The sequence below is a fragment of the Macrobrachium nipponense genome, chromosome 18 (genome assembly GCF_015104395.2).
Source record: "Macrobrachium nipponense isolate FS-2020 chromosome 18, ASM1510439v2, whole genome shotgun sequence".
Taxonomy (NCBI): domain Eukaryota; kingdom Metazoa; phylum Arthropoda; class Malacostraca; order Decapoda; family Palaemonidae; genus Macrobrachium; species Macrobrachium nipponense.
This window is the reverse complement of record NC_087211.1, coordinates 65,244,550-65,251,964: the sequence shown is the minus strand read 5'-3', so window position 1 is coordinate 65,251,964 and position 7,415 is coordinate 65,244,550. Positions and strand designations below refer to the sequence as shown.

At 34.9% G+C, this 7,415-nt stretch overlaps 1 protein-coding gene across 2 annotated transcripts in view; it reads right to left on the bottom strand.

The window, feature by feature from the left end:
• LOC135197102 (alpha-(1,3)-fucosyltransferase C-like) overlaps positions 1-6,179 on the bottom strand; it is an 81,761-nt gene extending 75,582 nt beyond the window's left edge. For both annotated transcript variants that reach the window (XM_064224063.1, XM_064224065.1), the window contains exon 1: positions 5,903-6,179. The gene's annotated coding sequence lies outside the window, so the exon portion shown is untranslated. The remainder of the gene's footprint in view (positions 1-5,902) is intronic.
• Between the last annotated feature and the right edge of the window lie 1,236 nt (positions 6,180-7,415).

Genomic DNA, 7,415 nt, shown 5'->3' with positions numbered 1-7,415 from the left:
ACGAACTTTTCTGGGAAAACATCTTCAAATGTGTGCGTTCGTCGCTACACTTTACAACAGGGATGCAGATTCGTTCATTTTGCTTGAGCGATTAATGGAATTAGAATATATGATTAGGCCAAAGGCCCAGCGCTGGGACCTATGAGGTCATTCGCAGCTTAAAGGGAAATTGATAGTACATACGGTTGGATCTTTCGTAAATAGTTAACCCCCAAAGGGGTTTTAACCCGGTATGTAGCCACCTTTAAAACATCAACAAAAGACTGTAAAATTTCATAAAGATAATAGGCCCTAAGAAATATTAGTCCTCGATAACGACCCCCGAAAACCCTTGGGGAATATCTAGGAAGAGATCCTATGGTTTGAAAGGTGTAACAGGAGGAATTGAGCTGAGTTGAATATAAACTTTAGGCCAAAGGCCAAGCACTGGGACCTATGGGGTTATTCAGCGCTGAAACGGAAACTGACAATTAAAAGTTTGAAAGGTGTAACAGGAGGAAAACCTCAAAGCAGTTGCACTATGAATCAAGTAGTACTATTAGGAGAGGGTGGAAAGTAAGATGAAGAAAGAGAATATGAAAGGAGGTACAGTAAAAGGAACGAAAGGGGGTTATAGCTAGAGGCCGAAGGCACGCTGCAAATACCCTTAACTGATGTCTCGGTGCACGAATGAGGTCCACTGACGGAACTAACCCCCCTACGGGGATAACAGGAAGAAGACCTCGCAGAATTGTTAAGAGAGAATAGAAAGTCAGATGGGAAAAACAGAATATGAACGGAGGTACAGTAAAAGGAATGCAAGGGGGTGTAGCTAAAGGACGAAGCGATGCTGCAAAGAACCTTAAGTAATGCCTGTTATAGTTCATATTAATTTTCTAGTCGATTTTTTCACTAACTGTAATACGTAATCACGGTCGGTGTTTATATAGAGACGCACTTTTTAGTCGACTTTTCTCTACAGATGCATAATTCGTTAGTCAACTTTTTCCAAGGATACGAATTCGTTGTCAATTCCTTTTTAAAACCTTCCATTTTACTTGGAGTTTATAAAAAATGATAAATAAACAAAAAATGAAAAATGGTAAGACTCATTAACCCATTAATTAAGTACTTTATTTGGTAATCATCTCTCTCTCGTCTCTCTCTCTCCTCTATATATATATATATAGATAGATATATATATATATATATATATATATATATATATATATATTATATATAGTCAAGTGGGGCAAAAAACAATCAAAACACAAAACTTTCATTTTTCCCTCTATTTGATTTTGTATTTCCAGTTAAACCTTTTCATATTTATCAATATTCAATGTTAAGTAAATCATGAAAAGGAATTGAGCCTAGGACCTTTAATGTTTTTTTTAACAATATTTTTTTATTATTTATTTTTATCCTGAAATGGGGTAAAAAAATCATATCGAGGCAAGAACAAATCATGTTTATTTTTGGCTAAACAAACATGTGTAAGAAACTAAAATGCGTTTTTCCATACAAAATGGGAAGTTTAACATGAACAAAAGTTAAATCATATCAAAAGATAACGAAAAGTGTATTTTTTGGTATTTGATTGTGAAAAAAAAATTTCCATTACAATTTCCATAAACAAAATGAAAATCATTTTACTGGTATGAATTGTAAATCATGCATACTCATGCTATATAATTCAATTAACGAATCCTTTTCTATCTTCTTTAGACGAGCATATGCCATTTCATCTGGGAATCTAAAGAAACCTTTCTTCACCATAAGTTCTTCTGGCCCGTAGAAAATGTACGTTGTATCCTTGTTCCGCTCAATCCAGGTCCATTCCTTGGGGTTGCTTGAGATATTCTTCTTTTGTAGAAAATCAACTTGAGCGTTCGTTACTGTGCCGCCTTCATCGTTTGCAAAGGTTTTTATTATTTTTCCCCAAAAATAAATCATTCGTGGTTCAGTGTAGTATACTGCATAGTAATTTCCAACATAATCTTCTGATATTACAGGAATGCCTGTTTCTGTTGGAGCTGGTACCATTTCATGTTCACATTCCATGTAGCTTTCATCTTTATCCAAACTGAAACTTACGTCATCAGCAGAATCACTTTCCAAGTTTATTTCTTCATCTGTTGTTGAGCTGTCGGAAAGTGGTTCAAGACCCTTTTTCTTTCTCTTGCTTAACTTCATATTCATTCTTCCTTTCGGAACCTGATGACTTGTAAGCTCCTTACTGCATTCTCCTTGAGTGATAATTTAGCTATGCATGTTGATTTTTCTTCTTGTGAGAGGACGTGTTCCACTACGTCCTCTGGAATTCAAAATCTCTTCCAGTGAATTTTCCTTTGCCTTTGCTACCAACAGGATATTAAACTTCATTCCTGTTGGAGCCCTTGCTTGAATTTCATTGACGAGATCCGTCCAACTCAAATTTTTAGCATAAAGTGTTCCTCGCTGCTGAATATCCTTCTTAATATCTTCAAGAAGTTCATCTTTATCAGTGGTGCCTTGAACATCCAGCCAGTGACTACAGCCTGGTGATCCTTCTTGAGCTATGGTTGGTGTATCAAAAAGACGCTTGTCTACATCTGCTCCAGGCACTAGCGTTACTTCTTGGCTAGTGAAAGTAGATCTCTGTGAAACATCCTGCTGAATTGCTGATGATGGAATTAGTTGTGAGTCGTTGATGCCTGCTTCCTTATCAGTCATAGCATCCAATACCACAGGATTATTTTCGTCATCTTTTGGGCGCCCTCTGTCCAGCCATGTTTTGAAAGTTTTCAATTTCACAGGAAAAAGGCGATCTTTATTGTACTTTTCTTAATTCAAGCATATATTCCAGTAGCATGAAAACCTACCTTTACACTGTCAGTCGAAAGTCCCTGCTTCCAGACACTGCACAGCATATTCACAGAGCCACATTTTTGTAATGGCACTCGTGCCCCTGTCTGATGTACATGCTGTTGCAGTGCTGCATCATAGTATGATTTTAAAGGCGCAAAGCAAGCAACGTCTAATGGTTGTAACAGATCTGTACAATGTGCAGGAAGCTTGATGATACTGATATTTTCACTTTTTGCCACTAGTATTGTCTCTACAGATGTATGGCTGAGATGCTCATCAAAAATCAGGAGAAGTGTATTATCTAACAAGTCTGAACAGGTTTTTTTATTAAAAAGCGAGTCTATGCTAAGTATCTACAGTGTATGGATGTTTAAACATGTCAGTCAGTCCTTGGAAAAGACAAATACTTATTTCACCCAAATACAAAAGGATTTATTATGCTTTGAAGAGACACTATATGACAAAAAAATTTGATCGGGGAAATAAAAAATCAATTTTGTGGTAAAAGCTGCTCACACTTGGGGAACAAAAAATCAAGTATGGGGCAAGAAAAAATCAGTGATTTTTATTTTTTCTTACCCCAGACTTAGCCATTAGAATGGTGCAAAAAAAAATCACCTCCCCCCCGGGAGAGGGGTCAGGGGTCATAGAGCAATACACAGGGGCTACCGGGGGCCTTGTGATTCTTTCTTACCCAAAAATGAGCTTGGCCTCTGCGAATGGGGGAAAAAAAATCAAACTTCTTATGAGCTACTTTAAAGTTTTGCTAATTTTTTTCCTTAAACTTTTGGAAAAAATTATCCTGAAAATATGCTTAAAAGAAATGTTATGTAATATACACATGATAGTAATTACAAAAAGGTATTCTAACAACAAATCACCTAAAAATGATGATTAATTAGGGAGAAAGGTATAAAAGGGGTGATTCTATCTTGCCCCATCAACCCCTAATTTTTTCTTAGCCCCACTTTTACTAATACATATAATACTATAATATATAAATATTACATATTAGATATATATATATATTATCTATAATATTATTATAATATATATATATATATATATTTTGACTACACATACACTTATATATATATAGATATATATATCATATACATTATATATATAATATCTATATATATATATATAGATATATATATATGATGATAGAGAGAGAGAGAGAGAGAGAGAGAGAGAGAGAGTGGGTCCCATACTAATGAGCCTTAATATCTGCCCTTATTACCTGAAGAGAACCATTACTGGCACCTAACACCACCTCATTAGCAGACCACACGCCTCATCGGAGTACAAATGAAACCCTCAAAACTCACTTTATTCGTCAGTCATTATATATATATATATATCTGGTTTTCGTTAAAATTTTACGAATTGCTAACATGTTAGTCTAATCTATTTAATATCCGGTAATAATTCAAAGATTTTATTTCATTTTGATTACTGCATCGCACGAATATCTTTGTCCAATAAAAAGAGAAAAAAAACTAAAACAACCAGCTATCGTTGGCTCAATTTCCGTCCATTTAAACCATGTTTTACGTATCATAAAACTGCTATATCAGTCTGTCAGCGCAAAGTTCAGGCTAATACATTTATGAATATGTTTTACTGGCTATGATGAACTAATGTACTATAAAAGTATTTCATTGCACATTTTGGAAACTACGATTCTTTAAGTGTCTGGATATTTTAAAAAGTCATAAAACCCAAACTGGCATTTCTGGAATCCACAACCTTCCTTTTTAAATGTACTTTGATATCTCAGCGTGTCCAGCGAAGGTAGTAAATGCATTGCTTATGAACAATCTATCTAGTACATGAATTGACTAATAAACCTGTGTAAGTGTTCACTATTTGGGATGTGTCTGCTTCCATATACCCTGTTGGAGTAATAGTAATTTCCTAAGAGACAAACTCATGGTATTCTAGGCCTATATATTTTGGTAACACGAAAATTACTTAATATATATATATATATATATATATATATATATATATATATATATATATATATATATATATATATAATGTATGTATGTATGTATAACTGAATCACGAAAGTAAGGAACGTGATAAATCCATAAATAAAGATATATGCCACGCGGGAAACTAAACAAAGGAATATCCGCGAGATCTTTCGACGTTCAAACGTCCTTTACTTAGCATATGAACTGACATACATGAGGAAATGACAAAACAAAAAGGGTCGTATAACTGACAGATAGGGATTGTAAAGATTAGCATCTAGAATCCGACACACACACACACACACGCACACACTCACACACACACACACGCACACACACACACATGTATATAGAGCTACAAGTAACGGAAATGCTACCCCTTCGCTACGTTGCTAGTTTTGAGATCATTGAAGCAACGTTAATGTTTCCCGTACGTGCACGGGTGATCGATGGGTTCTGGGGTGACCGTAGAACTAAAGAAAGCCAAATTTAAAATAGCCAGGCGCCATAGACGCCTAAGTTCCCGAGATAAATGAAACTGTGTAAGTGAGGTGGAAATTATACACCAAAATTCACTGCTTGGAAAATTTCTTACAGACTTTGTGACTAGTGTGTATATACTGTGCCGGTATGGGCAATTTTTAAGAGACCCGAGTAACCTACTGAAGAAATGGGGTTCATTCCTAGACTATACAACAAAATACCGCCTGAAGTGAAGATCATACTCATACAAGAAGAAATCAAATTTAAAAAAAGAACTTAAGAATCTACTCTGCAGGAGCTACGATACTGACGAGAAAGCACTATAAAAGACAATTATAAAATATAGTAAGAAGCGCCAACACTAGGCCAAAGCGATATTGCACCGATTTGACAAATTGATTTTGCAAAACAGTTTAGTACATGCCAAATGTCATGTAACTAGAAAATGAAAAAAACAATTATAGAAACCATAATTACAATATATTACTTTTAACATTAAATCGTAGAAAGAAAACGAGGCAACTCTAGACCTATAGAAGCTGTGTAGCCTAAGCTGACAAACAAAATGTGGTTTTTACTGTTTACATACATTGCCGTCAAATTACCTTGTATGATCTGGACCGCCAACAGATCCACTGTCGTCGTTTCTAAGGTCCTTTGCATTACATAGCAAACTTGGAAGTTGTTTAAAAGTTCAAGTTGACTGTAAATGGCTGCTAGCAGTCAACATCATGCTGGCATACCACTGTGTCACTCATAAGTCCACATGAATAGTATATACCTACTGATATTAATCGCTAGGGTAGAATATTTCTATCTTGCATGATAGAAAAAGTGGTTTTCCTTGCTCCATAAGGGTGCACTACACTTTCACACCAAAGGATAAACACAACCAACTGTTGATATCAGTTAAGTTCTTTACAAAGAGAATATTATTATAGATATTGAAGCTGATATATTCTCGAGTTTTATAGTAAATACATTTATAAAAATTCTTATCTTATTAATCTTATTATTTAATTCATACTCTTAATCAATTGTAAGATAAATTTTAAAAGTAAGTGAACAAGTCTGCGTATAAACGCCACATTTTTAGTGAAGTGAACGTTTCGTTACTGCTGTACCTAATAGGTCTTTGTAGAATGTTCTTTCGATTTTTGTTAAATAAAACTGCTTACAATATGGTTTAATGAAACATGCTGCAGTGAGAAGAAATAAGTAAAAAAAAAATTAACCGTCGATTTGCCACGTTTTGTATACGATCTGAATCGTATGTGATCTTGTAGACTTATTTCGACTGTTTCAATTTCCATGCAAATTCTCCGTAGGTTGAGTGCTATTATTGAAATCTCAGTGAATCTCGGCATTCCTTAATAAATTACCATAATGACCATTATGGGATAGATAGGTATGCCAAATTATTCCAAGAGCAATTTGCTCATTTTTCATGCAAGATCACACAAAATCGTGAGGGCCCGAACATTACTGGGAGGAGTTGAAGCTTAATACTTGAAATAGCAACTAAATGGCAAAACCTCCATGCTTAGAGAGTAATGGCTTTTGCATACAATTGAAGTGTGGGAGGAAAATGCTTTCCCCATGACCTGCCTCACCAATCATTTAGAGTTTCCAGCACAATGAACTCGCAGTTCACTCATTTTCTTAGAAAATAGTTTTTTTTTTCTTATTTTAAATCAGAGGTAAGGGAACTTTTCTTTGGACACTAGATTTTACCTTTCCAATGAAAATCATTTTATACTTAATGAGGAAACTCTTACAAACCTGATTATTCGACTCTAAAAGGCAACTGAACTTTCTAAAAACATTAAAATCCACATCAGGAAAAAATGGTAGCGCTATAACCAGACCACCAAAAACTATTTGAAATAAGAAATTTAAACAAAAATAACCCCGGTAATTGATACAATTAACATAATTTGCAACTGGTTTATATACTTGCACCCTGAAGTTCGTAACCACGATATCTTCAAAAACATGGTCCAGTAAGTTGTTTGCGTAGAAATTAGCTGTCAAGAATATTCTATTTAAATAAAAGCCCTTTTATTCTAGGCTCCTAGAACCTCATTTTAAGCCTGAACACCGTGGTTCAGCTCAACC